Here is a 17376-nt window from a genome sequence, read left to right on the forward strand (position 1 = left end):
GTTCTGCCAGGAAAACTTTTATGGCTGTAATTTGCTTATCAGTGATGTTTACTATATTCCTGACAAGGTACCGACAAGACAGAAACTGTCACTTCTATGCCTAGAAATTAACTCAGGCAGCAAAGTAAAACAAGGCCTTGTTCACATTAGGCAACGCGTATGGCCGTGTGCTCGGGACACAAGCGCACACGATCACACACCCTGCGCGTTGTCGTGCGTTGCGCTGCTGATCCCATTCATCACAGTGAATGGGATCAGCGATGCACTTTGCCACAAATGCTTGCAGCAGTACATAGTATGAACATCAGAAGTACTCTCTATGCACTTCTGATGTTCTTGCTGATGGCATACCATGTGTGCTGCCGAAATGCGCACAGCAGCATGTATAGTGCAGTGGCGGACACAGCCAGCAGTGGGCCTGTGTGCAAAATACCAATTGTGGGCCCCTGACAGGCAGTTTAAAAGTGGGTGTGGCCATAACTAAATTGGGTGTGGTTACACATTGCATATATTTACCAATACAGTCTATGGCATCCTTCCCTGAGGCCCAGAAATAATTCTTGATGCATACATGTAACATCTGCATTATACAGGTTACTGAACAAAAGCAAAACTTAACCCCAGTCCTGCATCAAGACAGGGCATGACATGACAGGCTCTGTCTTTTATACTTGAAAGCGCACCTGAAGTGAGAGGGATATGGAGGCTGACATATTTATTGCCTTTTAAACAATGCGCATTGCCTGGCTGTCCTGCTGATTCTCTGCCTCTAATACACTTAGCCATAGACCCTGAACAAGCATGCAAATCAGATGTTTCTGACTGCAGTGTGGAGCTGACTGGAGCAAATTCAAATAAATCTAGGACTGACTAGCTAAAGATGGTGCAGTTTGCAGTGGCAGTGTGCAACCTAGACTACCTGGCTGGAACCTAGTACAGAGGGTGAGTAAGCGGGTGCTATGCAAGTGCTAGATACACTGCAGGGGTAGCTGACCTGCGGCGCGTGTAGGGCGCCGCGGGAAAAAATTGGCTTGTCCGTGCACTGGAAAGTGGGCGCAGTAATGACAGGGTCATGAGCAGGGCCAAGTTAGTAATTTACTGACAGTGGACATCAACAGGAAACTTTGAATGAAACCCCCTCTCCTAATAAAAAAGGATATCTTACTTACTATACATATAGCAGAGATTAGATTGTAAGATTCTCTGAAGACAGTCAGTGACATGACTATGTACTCTGTAAAGTGCTGCAGAAGATGTCAGTGCTTACCGATACTGTCCGACCATGGTGCTTGCTTGATCAGTCCGAATCAATGGCCTCCGGGCTGTCTGCACCTGGACACTTAAGGTGGGTGGGGTAAACGGTTGCCAGGAAGGGTTGTTTTTTATGGGCTAAACAAGTGCCAGGGAGCGTGGGTCTGTGGGCTAAACAAATGCCAAGGAGGGTGGGTGGTTGGCAAATGCCAGGGAAGGAGGGTGGGCTAATAGGTAGGTAGCCTGGTGAGTGGGTGGGCTAATAGGTAGGTAGTCTGGTGGGAGGGTGGATGGGCTAATAGGTAGGTAGTCTGGTGGGAGGGTGGGTGGGCTAATAGGTAGGTAGCCTGGTGGGTGGGCCAATAGGTAGGTAGCTGGGTGGGTGGGCTAATAGGTAGGTAGCCTGGTGGGAGGGTGGGCTAAAAGGTTGATAGCCTGGTGGTTGGGTAGGTAGCCTGGTGGGGAGGTGTAGGTAGGTAGCCTGGTGGGAGGGTGAGGTGGTTGGGTAGGTAGCTGGTGGGCTAATAGGTAGCTAGCCTGGTGGGTGGGCTAATAGGTAACTAGCCTGTTGGGTGGGCTAATAGGTAGGTAGCCTGGTGGGTGGGTGGGCTAATAGGTAGGTAGCCTGGTGGGTGGGCTAATAGCCTGGTTGGTAGGTAGGTGGGTAGGTAGCCTGGTGGGAGGGGTGGGTAGGTAGCCTGGGAGGGTGAGGTGGTTAGGTAGGTAGCTGGTGGACTAATGGCTAGCTAGCCTGGTAGGGGGCCCAACTCCAATCCTCCCTCACCCGGGGGCCCCCCCTCCTGGTATGCGTGGCGGAAGAGCGGCAGTTGGCAGATATAGGAAGGCTCCGGCGGTTCCAGCAGGCGCTAGAGGTTCAGCCGCCAGGTCCACTCTGTCTCCTCTGTATGCTGCTCGCTACTTCCTGGTTTAGTGCGAGTGGTAAACAAAGGAGAGGAGACAGTGTGAACCAGGCGGCTAAACCTCTAGCGACTGCTGGAACCGCCGGAGCCTTCCTATATCTGCCGCTCTTCCGCCGCATGGGGGGGGGGGAGCCGAGGTGAGGGGGGGGGGGAGGATAGGAGTCGGGGCCCCCAAGGAAAATTAAAAAAAAAGGCGAATACTTAATGGGCTCGTATGTCCACCAGTGGTATAGTGTGAACAAGCCCTTAAACAGCCTGGGGGCTGTTGTTCTCTACTGTATATACACATTTATCTCGTGTTATCACATATTGCCTCTGGTACACTTTAACCCCATGTACAGTACAGTACACGACTGGACTTTTTAGCAGCAAAACCTGCTGTGTGTAATCCAGACACTGATGCATGTGAGCTTTTGATTTTTGCTCATGGGGCTTCCCTTAAATCCCCAGTTTATCCTCTCATTTGTTTAAGCATATGATAGTAGATTTACATTCACAATGTACAAACTTTTGCGTCTCCTATCAGTACTTTTGGCAATACTGGTACATATATTGGAAGATGGAGATGACAGAATTCTATTGCACAGACCAAGTCTCTGGTTGCTGTCTAATCTCCTCCACCTATTCTATCATTGTCCACAGAAATTAGGTAGGAGCTGGGCACTAGCTAATCCTCCCCTTTGAGCTCAAAGCCGATCACCTGTTCCCTCTTATTACTTCTGCTGAGAAAGTACATTAGTAGTGTCACTAGCCATAAATTATGAATCGAGTGCTGTACATTTAAATGTTAATTCCATATATTTATCAGAGCTGACAGAGCAGTTCGGATAAAAGTCCCAGGCTGTTAGTGAAAGTAATGTACTTGTCTACTTAGACAATTAAAGAGACTCTGTAACAACATTTTGTGCCTTATTTCTTCTGTCCTATAAGTTCCTATTACTGTTCTAATGTGGCCTGTCTTACTGCAGCCTTTCCTACTTGCGCTGTCTCTGTAATAAATCTTATCTCCTTTCCTCTGTCGTGTCTGTCGGGCTAAGGCTGGAATGTGTGGAATGTGCAGCACTGCTTGTCATTAGCAGAAGCTTTACACACACCCTCCAAGCTCTGCATGAGTCACACAGTAAGCTGTTCTTAGCCTATGATACTGTGGTTAGAAGCCAGTCTTTTGTTTGTAAACACTGCCTACAACTGTTCATTGCAAGCCAGGATTGCAGCAGGGAGTGGCAGAATTTTAAAATAGATAACCTTGCGCTCCTCACTTTGCTCCCTACTTAACTCTATCTAGTACTAATCCGGTTCGCTTACTGCATAAAAAGTGTGTGTGACACTCAGCAATTAAATCAAAAATACATAAAAGCAGAGCGATCAACAGATATCAAGAACTCCAGCACTAATAGTTAATGTTCAAATGTCCTTCCTAGACCAGCCTAGTGCTGCATAAAAAGTCATCCACATTTCATAAGTATATTTTCTTCATTATAGGGCTCTTCCAAACAACCTCTTCAGATCCTTTAATATTAAAACCACTATACGCTCACCAGATCCATCGGCTAATCCTCTCAGATCAGCAGTCAGCGTTTTTTGGCCTTGCCAGCAAGCTTCCTCTGATCACTCCACCAGGCTCCCCAGGCATCCAGCCATATATTTCGGATAAACAAGGAAAATGCAATAGTGTGATAACGTTTTGATGTACTATGTATTATCACCAGTGCACCCCTTAATTCAACAGTGCCACCCAAATGCCTCCACCAACATAGATACACAGGGGGCTCACCAGATGCTCTGGCCGACCCGCAACAGACCAGCAGTACAGCGTGTTAATGTTGTTTTAAGTCCAGTATTCTTTATCAAAAGTACCCTAGGACTCAAACAAGAACGACCATAGCATAATTCCGTTTGATTTTAATCAATAAAAAAAGTAGTGCACTTACAAATTTCCAGTAAAAACATGCGCATATAAAATCACAACACCGGATCCTTCAGCGTCTCCTCAGCTCCTCAGGCTCCGCCCTACTAGTTTCGTCCAATAACTCATGCCTCTGCCTAAAACTGTTCATTACAAGCCAGGATTGCAGCAGGGAGTGGCAGAAACAGCACAGAGGGGCACAGGAGAAAATAAGGAATAGAATGGTATGCTTTTTATTGTAAGAATATTAGAGTACAGATTCTCTTTAATACAGCAAAGAGGAGTGTCTGAGAAATAAGTGAATCCAGCACCACAAGCAGTTTAGTTCCTTTGTCAGAGCTCACCTCAGATGAGCAGTGTTGACTGTGCAGCTGTGCTTTTTGAAAGAAGATAATTGGCTGAAAAAAGGAAGATAAACAACTTGTTACTCTTGAGAAGTGCACTATGCATAGCTTTTGCAGGAATAGCAATATACTGTATTACACCTACTGCTGTTTAATAACCATATATGCAATCCTGGGAGGAGCTGAATGTTATTGCTGCTGGGTACATCTTTCAGCCTGTTATAGCTGACTCCTTGGCCTCAATTCATAAACAGCAGTGCGATAAAAAAAATCTTGTCGGGAAAATACCGCACTCGATATTTTCTCGGTCTGTGTGCCAATTCATAAAGATTTCCCCAGCTGCCCTTGGAGGTCGGTAAATTACCGCATCCCATTGAGCGGTAGAGCAGAGCAGAGTCTTGATTCTCTCTTTGCCCTGCAGAAATGAATCACACAGACGGCTCTCTCCACTGATTACTCAGATGAGTCACACAGTCTTTCCCTGCCTGCTCAAATGATTCACACAGAGGGCTCTCTGGCTCTCTCCACTGATGACTCAAACAGACTTCGGCTCTCTGCACTTTTGCATTCAGAGCTGTCAGAGCTGTCTGTAACTTGTTATCGCCTCACTAGAGGTGTCGGTAACTACCGCCAGGCTTACCGCTTGTTGAAGGCTTTATGAATTGACATTTGCTGACAATTTACTGACATGTGTTGTCGGTAACTGCAGCCAAGTCGGTAATTTATCTCCAAAGGTACAGTCAACATTTTGAAATACCTACCCTGTGGTGGGCTAGATTACCTGCTCTTGAGAGTTCAGATGCTGTTCATTACAGCCCCTCCTGTTCCCTGTCCCCAGCCCTCCTAGTGTATGGCTGGAACCCTCCATCAAATACTTTTCCGGAATTTCCCCCAAGCAGTGCTGCTCAGTTTAGAACTTCGCATGTGCGATTTCCAAACCGAGACTCACCAATGTGCAGTTCAAAACCATTGTGCTGCATTTCCAGGAGACTGGGGAGATAAGAGAACCAGTGCACAGGGATCAGGAGAGATCCAAGGACAACAAACAGCATCTGGAAATTTAGGAGGTAATTTAGCCAACCATGGGCTTCATTCAGTAATTTTTCCAGATTCAGGGGCACTTTAACTCCTTGGGCATGATTCACAAAGCTTTTTCACATGTTTTCACCTTATCTGTGTTACATTTTTAAACTCCCAAAGAGCAACAATATAATTAACTTCACTTTCCTTAATCAGGAACAACTTACTTTGAGTGATTATTTTGCTTGTAAATGTGCTGAAAGGTTATTTTTATCACTTAGGTGATAAACTAGTCATTTATGAGAAGTGTTGTGAATAGAGCCCTTTGTGGTTAGTACTACAACTATTCGGTCTTATTTCCTTGTCCATGCTCCAGTGTGGGAAAGGGAATCCTTGCCGCATCCTCTCTGCATCATCCCAGTGATTCTATAAAAGGGTTACCGAAAAGAGCAGTTTGACAGGGCAGGCTTTTACAACACACTGGGGAAGTTGTTGGAAAGGTTAAATGCTTTTAATACACTTAGCAAGGAAGAGCTTGATAGGAAGAGGAGACTGCTGAACTGTAGATGAAGGGCAACTTCATTTAGCAATCCAGCATGCCGGATCTTTATATGAACAACTTTTTTTCAGATAAAAGTATAGGCAATGTTTCGAGATCCATCAGTCTCTTCTTCAGAGCTTTGTGACCATGTGAAGCAGTAATACATACACTGAGGAACATAAGTATTTGAACACCTTGCAATTTTGCAAGTTCTCCCACTTAGAAATCATGGAGGGCTCTGAAATTCACATTGTAGGTGCATTCCCACTGTGAGAGGCAGCATTTTAAAAAAAAAAATAAAAAAAAAATCAGGAAATCACATTGTATGATTTTTAAAGAGAAACTATTTGCCATACTATGCCAGGAAAAAAAAATACATATCTAAGTAGATAAATACTTGCTCTACTTGCATAACAGATTTATTGCACTGGCCACTTTTTATTTCAGTGAATTTTATATAGTAAATAAAGAGAATTCTGTTCCCTGGCAGGGGCCTTCTATAGTCCCTCCTGCTGAAGCCAATTCTGATGTCACTTCCTCCCTTATTTCCCCCCCTACTCCCCACAACAATAGAGAGCCGCATCTATGGACACCACCACATCCATGGGAATCCCCTGGCACTGCTACCATATCCACGGGGATTCTCCCTGCATTTACGCTCTACCCTTGATCCAGCCACATTGATTGGGAGAGGGTAAATCCCTATGGATATGGTAGCAGGGCCAGGGACTTCCCATGGATGCGGGGATGCCTATTGATGTGGAGGGGGATACATATCATGCGCCTGGAGTGCAGGGAGGAGGCATACGGTGGCAGACATGAATCCGGCCAATCAGAGAGGAACAGGAGTGAGAGTGACACAGGCTTCAGCCAATCAGGCCGAACTAGCTGTGTCTGTGGAGGAGAAGAGGAAAGTAAGAGAACCCCCCCCCCCCCCCGCCCCAGCATGTACTACAACTTCTCTTTTGCGATTGATTTACAAATAAGCTGCAAAACTTAAGGATTAATATTAATCTTCAATAAAAAAGTAAGATTGATTTTGAAGTTTGGTATTGCCTTTTTAGCATCTTTTTTTATCTATTTAAAAAATGGAAATAGAGAATTAATTTTGGTTTTCATGTCTAACAGTTACTCTTTTTAAAGAATGTATTTGCCTTGCACTACTGCACATAAGTGTTTAAACACATGAGAAAATCAGTGTTAATATTTGGTATAGAAGCCTTTTTGTTTTTGCAAATACAGAGGTCAAATGTTTCCTGTAGTTCTTGACCAGGTTTGCACACACTGCAACAGGGATTTTGGTCCACTCTTCCACACAGATCTCTTCTAGATCTGTCAGGTTTTGGGGCTGTCGCTGAGCAACACAGTTTCAGCTCCCTCCAAAGATTTTTCTATTGGATTTCGGTCTGGAGACTGGCTGGGCCACTCCAGAACCTTAACCACCCTGGCGTTCTATTAAGATCGCCAGGGCGGCTGCGGGAGGGTTTTTTTTAAATTAAAAAAAAACTATTTCATGCAGCCAACTGAAAGTTGGCTGCATGAAAGCCCACTAGAGGGCGCTCCGGAGGCGTTCTTCCGATCGCCTCCGGCGCCCAGAATAAACAAGGAAGGCCGCAATGAGCGGCCTTCCTTGTTTTGTTTAGATCGTCGCCATAGCGACGAGCGGAGTGACGTCATGGACGTCAGCCGACGTCCTGACGTCAGCCGCCTCCGATCCAGCCCTTAGCGCTGGCCGGAACTTTTTGTTCCGGCTACGCTGGGCTCAGGCGGCTGGGGGGACCCTCTTTCGCCGCTGCTCGCGGCGAATCGCCGCAGAGCGGCGGCGATCGGGCAGCACACGCGGCTGGCAAAGTGCCGGCTGCGTGTGCTGCTCTTTATTTGAACAAAATCGGCCCAGCAGGGCCTGAGCGGCAGCCATCGGCGGTGATGGACGAGCTGAGCTCGTCCATACCGCTAAGATGGTTAAAGGAGAACTGTAGTAAGAAGTATATGGAGGCTGCCATATTGATTTCCTTTTAAGCAATACCAGTTGCCTGGCAGCCCTGCTGAGCTATTTGCCTGCAGTAGTGTGCATAACACCAGAAACAAGCATGCAGCTAATCTTGTCAGATCTGACAAAAATGTCAAACGCCTGATCTGCTGCATGCTTATTCAGGGTCTAGGGCTAAAAATATTAGAGGCAGAGGATCAGCAGGATAGCCTGGCAACTGGTATTGCTTAAAAGGAAATAAATATGGCAGCCTCCATATACCTCTCACTACAGTTCTACTGTTATATGCTTCTTACGTAGCCACTCCTTGGTTATCCTGGCTGTGTGCTTTAGGTCCTTATCTTGGAAGACCCAGCCACGACGCATCTTCAATGCTCTGACAGAGGGAAGGAGTTTGTTGCTTAACCACTTTGTCCTCCTTGACGTAGAACTACGTCAAGGCGGACATGTGCGCTCCTGCGGCCAATCACACGTGCTCCCGACCCGCGGATCGATAGCCCAGGAATCTATGAATCAGGCCATGGTGACGTCATGTAAACAAACTCAAGGTTACCATCTTGTGGCCAAAAAGTAAAACTACATCTAAATGTAAAAAAAATAAACATATATTTACCCCAAACAAATACTATTTACATCCCACCCTCCCAAAAATACCCACATAAAATGTTTAATAAAAAAAAAAGTTTAGACCCTTATGTAAATATTTGTAAGTATCTATGTAAAGATGAAATATTTCAATTTTTTTTTTTTTTAATAAGCTTGTAAATAGTGATGGATGCAAAACAGAAAAATGCACTTTTATTTCCAAATAAAATATTGTCGCCATACATTGTGATAGGGACATCATTTAAACGGTGAAATAACCTGGACAAATGGGCAAATACAATACGTGGGTTTTAATTATGGAGGCATGTATTATTTTAAAACTATAATGGCCGAAAACTGAGAAATGAATTTTTTTCAGTTTTTTTTTTTCTTATTCTTACTGTTAAAATGCATTTACAGTAAGGTAGCTCTTAGCAAAATGTACCACCCAAAGAAAGCCTAATTGGTGGCGGAAAAAACAAGATATAGATCAGTTCATTGTGATAAGTAATGATAACGTTATAGGCTAATGAATGGGAGGTGAACATTGCTCGGATTCATAAGGTAAAATGACAGAGGGCCTAAGTGGTTAAATTATCACAATACATGGCTCCATTCATCCTCTCCTTAATACAGTGCAGTTGTCCTGTCCCCTTTGCAGAAAAGCACCCCCAAAGCACGATGTTACCACCCACATGCTTCACAGAAGGGATGGTGTTCTTGGGATGCAACTCAACCCATCTTTTTCCTCCAAACACAACGAGTGAAGTTTATCCACCGACTCCTCAGGTTAGGATTCCACCGATTCCGACTCTTCTAATTTGCATATTAAAATTTTGTTGATTGAAAGTATGTAACATGAAATGCATCTCTTAACTGAAAACGCTTAGGAATTTTAAAATACAGTAACCAAGCAGCTCAGGGTGACCCAAACTACTAGGAATGTATAGGGGGATAAAAGGGACCAAAAAGCCCTCCTACTAAAACAAGCAAAGCTTGGTTTAATTTGCCTTCTTAAAACAGAAGGAAATCTGCAATAATTCAGCTATAAGTGAACATTTGTGGTTACCCACAATGCACTGCTACTGAATATGCAAATTATCCCTTTTTAAATACAACTAAAGTGAGAGGGATATGGAGGCTGCCATATTTATTCCCTTTTAAACAATACCAGGTACCTGGCTAGCCGGCTGATCTTCTGCCTCTAATACTTTTACTTTTAGTAAGAGCACTTGTAGAAGACAGGAACAAAGAACATCTATCAGGCCCTAGGCAATGTAACTGTGGGTACATGTAAGAGTGATGTGCAGGTACTCTGCAGGAGAATGAGGCTATTCTTCCTCTATTACACATTCTTCATGTACAATCTGAACCAGGTTTATGAGTGATAGAGAACACCTGTGTTCAATGTGCACAACATTCTCAGTGGATTCCCTGCAGCTCTGTCGAGAGAGCACATATTGAGTATAGTACTACTGTGTAACAAAGTAAACCTGAGACAGATGAAATTAAAGTTTTATACATACATTGGGGCTTCCTCCAGCCCCCTTCAGGCGAATAAGTCCCTCGCTGTCCTCCTCCGCCACCTGGATCTTCTGCTATGGGTCCAGGTACTTGAGCCAGTCGGGCGTAGTGCGCATTCACACACTCGGCCGCCGGGAGCGTACTACACCTGCACAGCACTATTTCACAGGTGCAGAATGTTCCTGCGTGTGGGAGCGGCACGCGGCTGGACTGCGCTGACTGGCTGAATTACTGGGACTCCTAGCAGAAGATCCAGGTGGCGAAGGAGGACAGCGACTGGATTAGCTTGAAGGGGGCTGGAGGAAGCCCCAGGTATGTGTAAAACTTTTCTTTTCATCCGTCTCGGATACCCTTTAATTCGTAGTCACCAAACCAAATTTTAACATATCAAATTATTTGATTTCATGAGCAAAGGGAGTGCATACATTTGCATAAACCAGCATCAACACAGAATTATTTCTATCTCATTGACCATCGATATTAGTGACACCGCTACATACATCAGGCTTTTTTCTTACAGTATAGATGTTATTTAGTATATATGAGATTCCTGTGTACACATCATATATACAGTCACAATCAGATATGTATATCTGACTTTAAAAATGCGGGGACTGCTTTATTGAAGCAGCACAAGTAACTATTTTTGATTAGTTTATTTCATTTTTGTGGACTAAGCACAGCTATAACTGAGAGAGAGAACATTTTATCACATTTTCTATTTTAGTTACAGTTTAAATTCATTAGGAGTCGGTGCATTTTCTTCCGACTCTGACTCCAGGTACCCAAAAATTGCTCCGACTTTGACTTCTCGATTTCGACTCCACAGCCCTGCTCCCATAACCACCTCTGGATCATCCAGATGTTCATTGGCAAACTTCAGACTGCCTGGATATGTGATGACTTGAGCAGGGGAACCTTCCATGCAATGCATGATTTGAAACCATGACGGTGTAGTGTTCTACTGGAAGTGACCTTTGAACCCATGGTCACAGCTTTCTTAAAGGGGAACTGAAGAGAGAGGTATATGGAGGCTGTCATGTTTATTTCCTTTTAATCAATACCAGTTGCCTGGCAGCCCTGCTGGTCTATTTATCTGCAGTAGTATCTGATTAAAACCAGAAACAAGCATGCAGCTAGTCTTGTCAGATCAGACTTATAAGTCTGAACCACTGAAACACCTGAACTGCTGCATGCTTGTTCAGGGGCTATGGCTAATAGTATTAGAGGCAGAGGATCAGCAGGGCTGCCAGGCAACTGGTATTGTCTAAAAGGAAATAAACATGACAGCCTCCATATACCTCTCTTCAGTTCCCCTTTAACGTCATTAACCAGCTCCTCCCTTGTAGTTCTTGGCCGATTCCTCACCTTTATTATCATCGGTGATTCACCACGAGGTAAGATCTTGCAAGGAGCCCCAGTCCGAGGGAGACTGACAGTCGTCTTTAGCCTCTTCCATTTTATAACAATTGCTCCAGCAGTTGATATATTTTCATCAAGCTGCTTGGTAATTGCCCCGAAGCCCTTCCCAGCCTTGGGGAGGTCCACAATTTTGTCTCTGGTGTTGTTTGACCGCTCTTTGGTCTTGCCCATGGTTGTAGTTGGAGTCTGACTGACTGTGGGGTGGACAAGTGTCTTTAAAGAGCTCAGACAGGTGCTACTAAATTAGATTAATGATGGGAATAGAGTTGGACTTCGAGAGTTAGAATTCTTGCTGATTGCTTGGTGTTCAAGTATTTATTTGCAGCAGTGCAAGACAAATTGTTTAAAAATCATACAGTGGGATTTCCTGAATTTTATTTATTTAAATGCCGTTGTGACAATCCAGCACGGCGGTCGTGTCTAAATGACGTTAAAATGACCGGTTGCTGGATCGCAGATAACGTGACAAAGCGAGCCAATTCCGTCTAATCTGCTGCTGTTGCCATTCGGGGATTAGTCGCATCCGATGGCTAGAAATACGGTGAGCAGACTGACGTTAAAGATTAGTCACACCTTTGCCAACAATGTAATGTGAAAAACCCTCACCAATCCCATATTACTAGGCCACAGTTGCCATGCAGGCCCCATGCACTAGAAACTTCTGGAGGTAAATCCACGGTGTGCACAGTAAATAGTTAAGATTGGTTGATGGTGCCCATGCATGTACAATCTCGATTGTATGTACAACCAGTAAAAAAAATATATATATATATAAGTTTCATGCTGGAAATTGGGTATTTTCACTGCCACCACTCTCCGAATTTGAAAGGTCGAAGAGACTCGCTAGCTATTCCTAGAAGGAAGAAACGGTTATTTGCAAACCTAACTAGCAAACCAAAAAGAACCTAATAAAACAATGCGGTAGTATGACTCTGAGGGCAGATGCTTTGTAGCAACAATCAGATTACCAGAACAGGCACAAGACTGAATGATAAATTCAGTTTTATTCTAAAACTATACACACAAATATATTTTACAACCAACAAATAAATATACCTGTAAGTCAGAAGAGATTGGGTTGATAGATGTGGGTAGAGATGAAAAGGAACTAAAATGTCTTATAATGCAGTTAAAAATACCATTATTGGTAGTCTTTGAGGCAATTGAAGTCCTAGGTGGCCGATTGCTATTTTGCCAGCGTAGTCTCTGCAGTTGACATCCAGGGGTCTTCTCACATCTCAATAAAGTCCATCCTTGAAAATTCAATGATTAAACAGGTCATGTAGAAGAGATAGAAAAAGATTTAAAATAGGCCTCCATGGATATTTTTATAAGGATATACCAATCGTCCATGCTGACCCGACCTGGGCATTGGGTCCAAGAAAAACAAAAGCAAAAAAAGAAACGCTAGACAGAGAAAAATCCGAACAAAATGGAACATAGAGCGAACTAATCAAGACGGGTGGGTTATGTTGGTTCCAAGCTCAACCAGAGAGGAGCTAAAGGGAAGGAGGAGATTGGGTCCCCAAGCACCAAAGGTCAGCCAGAAGGATTGAGGATTAGGAGAGCTAGAACTCCAAGGCCCTCAAATTTTCTTACCTAGCCTCCACATCCCGTAAAAAAGCAGTGAGTTTAGGAATAAAGTAATTTGTTGCATTTTACTCCAGAAAAATATGTACATTTTATATGTATGTTTTTACATTTTACAATATTTCACAATAGTGGTCCTTTAACCTCCTGAGCGGTATGCCCGACACTGGTTTGGGCATGCCGCTCAAGAGATTTTGGTAGCTTCAGGAGTCCCCCAGTATAAATCTTAGGTTTAGTATCTTCCCTACATGTTAGCTAGCACTAGGCTAGCTAGTATAGGTGTCCACAACATCCCGATTGCCCCCAATCCAGCCATAATATACATACCAAGCGATCGCCGCTGGATAGAGCGATTGGGACTGCGAATGACGTCAGGGACATCATTACGTCATGTACAATCCTCCCCATAGAGACGACAGGAGCTGTGCAGGGAGACTGTGACAATCGCTGGATAGAGGCTTGGTATGTATATTGCGGCTGGATCGGGGGCAATCAGGGGGTTGTGGACAACTATACTAGCTGGCCTAATGGTAGCTGACGTGTAGTGAATATACTAAACCTAATAGATTTATACAGGGGGACTCTGAATCTAGCAAAACCTCTTTGAGTGGCGTACCACTCAGGAGGTTAACCAGCTCTTACTTGACTTCAATCTACTAGCTTTGGTTTATTATCTTCTTTTAAACTTCTTAGAAACTTGAAGGGCAGGAGAATTTTGTACATCACCTATGAAGCAGGGCTGTGGAGTTGGTACCAAAATCACCCGACTCAGACTCCTCACTTTATGAAACCTCCGACTCCAAATCTGACTCCAGGTACCCAAAATTGTGTCGACTTCGACTCCGCAGCCCAGCTATTAAGCATACCACACTTTGATTAATTTTTGAATTGTAGTTGCTGCAGTTGTACTGACATTGAAATTTCCTGTATTATATGAGTGACTTCACTAATAGTTGACCTTCTTACTTTGTTGCAAAGGAGGGGGAAAAGCTTTTAATAACCTGTTATCTATGTTCTGGTTTGACTGATTGCTCTGTGGCACAACTACAAGTGCATTGGTTTTTTTCTTTGTACGTACAAATCTTGAGAGAAAATGGTTTATTTTAGATTTCAGAATGTTCTGTAGATGTTCTGGTATTGGATTGACTGCAGCATCTCAGAATTGCAATCAGAGAAGAGCATTTCAAGGCTAATTCAAAGATTATTTCTTTGTCTGAAAACGGCCTCACAGATTTCACAATTTCTGAATCTTCTTTCCAGATTTAACCCATGACCAATTGCAAAACAGTGGATACTAGGATCAATCGTGTTAGGAGCCTTTTAGCATTAACCGGTGGAAGGGGTGTTGGTTGAATATTTATATTCGGAGTTATGAGACAAAAACAAATGCTACAGATTGCTTGTTCCCAGGGATTTTCTGCCATAGCTGATGTACCATAGGAAATAAAAGCCTGCTACAGATATATAAGAAATCAGAAGGGCGAAAATGTAAACAAAACCAAAATAAATGCAAGACCCTGATATCCCATATTTTGGCACAAAGTTAAGTTTCCAGTTTAGGGGACTTTTAAAGAAAATCTGTAAAAATAAAGTTACATGCTTGCATAAGTGGAAGGAAACCTGACCATTTAGATGCTTCCCATGGCCTCATCGACCACACCACCACTTGCCAAGACCCTCTTGTTTGCAACCGTGCTTCACTCCTGGTACGAGTGTAACCATACTGTACATGCACGAGTATGGATGCACCTGGCAAGCAGCACGAGAGGGCTAAGGCCCTACTCAAACAGCGGGGTTGGTAGACTGGTCGGGAAGCCTCTGCACCATCCAGACCTTTCTCTCCACTTCATTAAGTATGTCACCGACACAGACCAGGAATAAAATCGGTAGCCTTTATTACAACACTTTTAAAAAAAAATGGGCCACAAAGCAGTCTGTGCACTGTCTTCAACGCTTGTTTATTCCGGGTGCAAACATCCATAGTGCAGAAAGTGCTGCTGGTGGGGAGCAGGTGAGGAGAGTGATTACCCAGGGGAAGATGCCTTCTTATCAACCCCTGCTCATATACATGTCATCTCTGCCTCACTGAGCATGTCTACTGAAACAGTGTATCCCCAGGGAAAAGGTGAGAAGACATCTTGTGCTATACCGTGTGGTATTGGGTCTGCAGTATAACCCCTTGGCTGAGTGGCGAGTGCGCTGTACTTGTTTGAACACATTTAAAAAATGGTTCAATCCACACACATGCATCAATCACCGAAGGAAGGAAAAGTTTACATTTACATGAATGTGCAATTTTTACAACAGATGCAGTGCCAATTCATCACCTGTACAGTATTCTCCCCAGAATTTTTTTCCAGCCGGGTGGCATGAAAAAGTAGCCAGGTGGGGTGCGGCGGGAAAATGTATGGGGTATTTACTACCCCAGTTTGTCCTCGAACCACCCCCACCCTATCCATATCTTGCTTACTTACTCATTGGTGGTGAGTGCCCTTTATTATTACTTTAGTATTTATATCGCGCAGACATATGCTGTACAGAGGATATTGTCTTGTCACTTAATTGTCCCTCAGAGTGGCTGACAATCTAATCTCTACCATATGTGTATTGTGTAATGTATGTATTGTAGTCTATGGCTAGTTTACGGGGAAGCCAGTTAACTTATCTGTATATCTGTATGGGATTTGGGAGGAAACCGGAGTGCCCAACAGAAACCCATGCAGACATGGGGCGAACATACAAACTCCATGCAGATAGTGACCTTCTAATTATCTCCCTGCAGCAGTACTGGTAAAAGCAGGGACCTGTGAGCCCTTTGCGTCACCTGAAATGAGACTAAATGCTGTGAGCCTACCCAGAGCTGTGTATCAGCGTTGGTTATAAAATGAAACCATGCTGGTACACAGCCCTATGCAGGTTTACAGCGCACCGCTGCCTGTCTGATGACACAGAAAATACCGTTCTTTACCTAAATTTGCTGAGCGGGCTGCCATGCTCCATTAGCTGGCCACACGCTGTGAGGTCTAGAGAGTCTGACTCACTTGCTACTAGTGTGCGCATGCCGTCCCTGCTGTCACTAGAATACAGAGGAGAGCAGCAGCTGGAGGCGGAGCCTAGCACACTGGAGGACGCTTGCAGAGAGAATGGACCTTACTAGCTGTGAGGAGTAAAGGCAGAAGGAGAAGCTGTGGTATTTGGCAACCCTGAATGCATCAATAAATCCACGTCTGCCAAACCATGTGCGCATACCTAATAAAGGCTCGAGTGTCCCTGCTATGTGTGAACTCCGGCAACTGTGGCAAGCAGACAGCCTCTAACACGCCCCCTGCAGTCTGTAGGCTAGCGCAGATGGTCCTGCCTCTCGCCATGCGCTGAGCCAATGAATGTAGGAGCCTGCAGGGAAGTGCAAGATTTTGTAGGCAGACAAGCGGAGCAGATTCAGGACAGTGCTGGGTTTTGCTATTTTGCAAGAGAGTCCAGCGCATCCTGATAAAAGAGCACGGGAAAACAGCCGGGCGGTACTTAATTTACTTTATTTCAGGTGGGCGGCCCGCCCACCTGTTTGATTCTAGGGAAAACACTGCTGTAGTGGCAGCAGCACGATGGTGTAGTGGTTAGCACTCTTGGTCCCCAGGTCGAATCCCAGCTAGGGTCCCTGTCTGCCCTGGGTTTGTATCTTCTGTAGCGCTGTGTAGTACAAAACCGAAAGTAGTGGGGAACATAGGTACATGAGCACTAAGACAAATGAGGGCAACTACAGTGTCAGAGGTCCATGAAGGGGATGGGGAACAGTTTGTAAGTGATCAATACTATTCAAAGCACTCTAAAGTGATTTTTACCAGCGCAGGACTAATAGAGAGTTAATGCAAGGGCCCCGTTGCGGATGTGACCTCTGCATCTCCTATTGCTACACCACTGTGAGCACTTCAACACAGAATATCCAGCAACACAAGTACAAGTATATATAATTGATGTGTAGTTTGAAAACATTACTATTACTGGTACTTGATAATTTGATAAAATACACATCTACTAGAAACATTAGGGAGAGGCCCCTGCCCTTGCAAGCTTACAAACTAGAGACATTTTGCTTTTTGGTTATTTTCTCCTTTATTTCTTATAATAATCTCTTACCTTTTCCTTGCTGGCAGCAATGTCAGAGAGTAAATGATACAGTACACAGAAGAGCCTGGAGAGGTGATGCCACTTGTTGTAGTCGCGCAATATCTCGATCGTTTTTATGCCACAGTGCAGTTCCTTTGTACTGAGTTCATAAGGTGGAA

The 17376-nt window shown here is 44.3% G+C and overlaps 1 protein-coding gene and 1 long non-coding RNA gene across 3 annotated transcripts in view; one reads left to right on the forward strand and one right to left on the reverse strand.

Annotated features, from left to right (window-relative positions):
* Window positions 1-17376, forward strand: part of PJA2 (praja ring finger ubiquitin ligase 2) — an 88543-nt gene that overhangs the window by 43345 nt on the left and 27822 nt on the right. The gene's annotated exons all lie outside the window — the stretch shown is intronic.
* LOC137526189 (uncharacterized) lies at window positions 4059-17348 on the reverse strand. Its single transcript, XR_011023071.1, has 3 exons — window positions 17228-17348; window positions 12560-12756; window positions 4059-4475 (listed from the first exon to the last, which is right to left on the reverse strand). It is a non-coding gene; the product is annotated as an uncharacterized lncRNA (long non-coding RNA).

This window comes from Hyperolius riggenbachi, chromosome 1 (assembly GCF_040937935.1).
Source record: "Hyperolius riggenbachi isolate aHypRig1 chromosome 1, aHypRig1.pri, whole genome shotgun sequence".
NCBI classification, from domain to species: Eukaryota; Metazoa; Chordata; class Amphibia; order Anura; family Hyperoliidae; genus Hyperolius; species Hyperolius riggenbachi.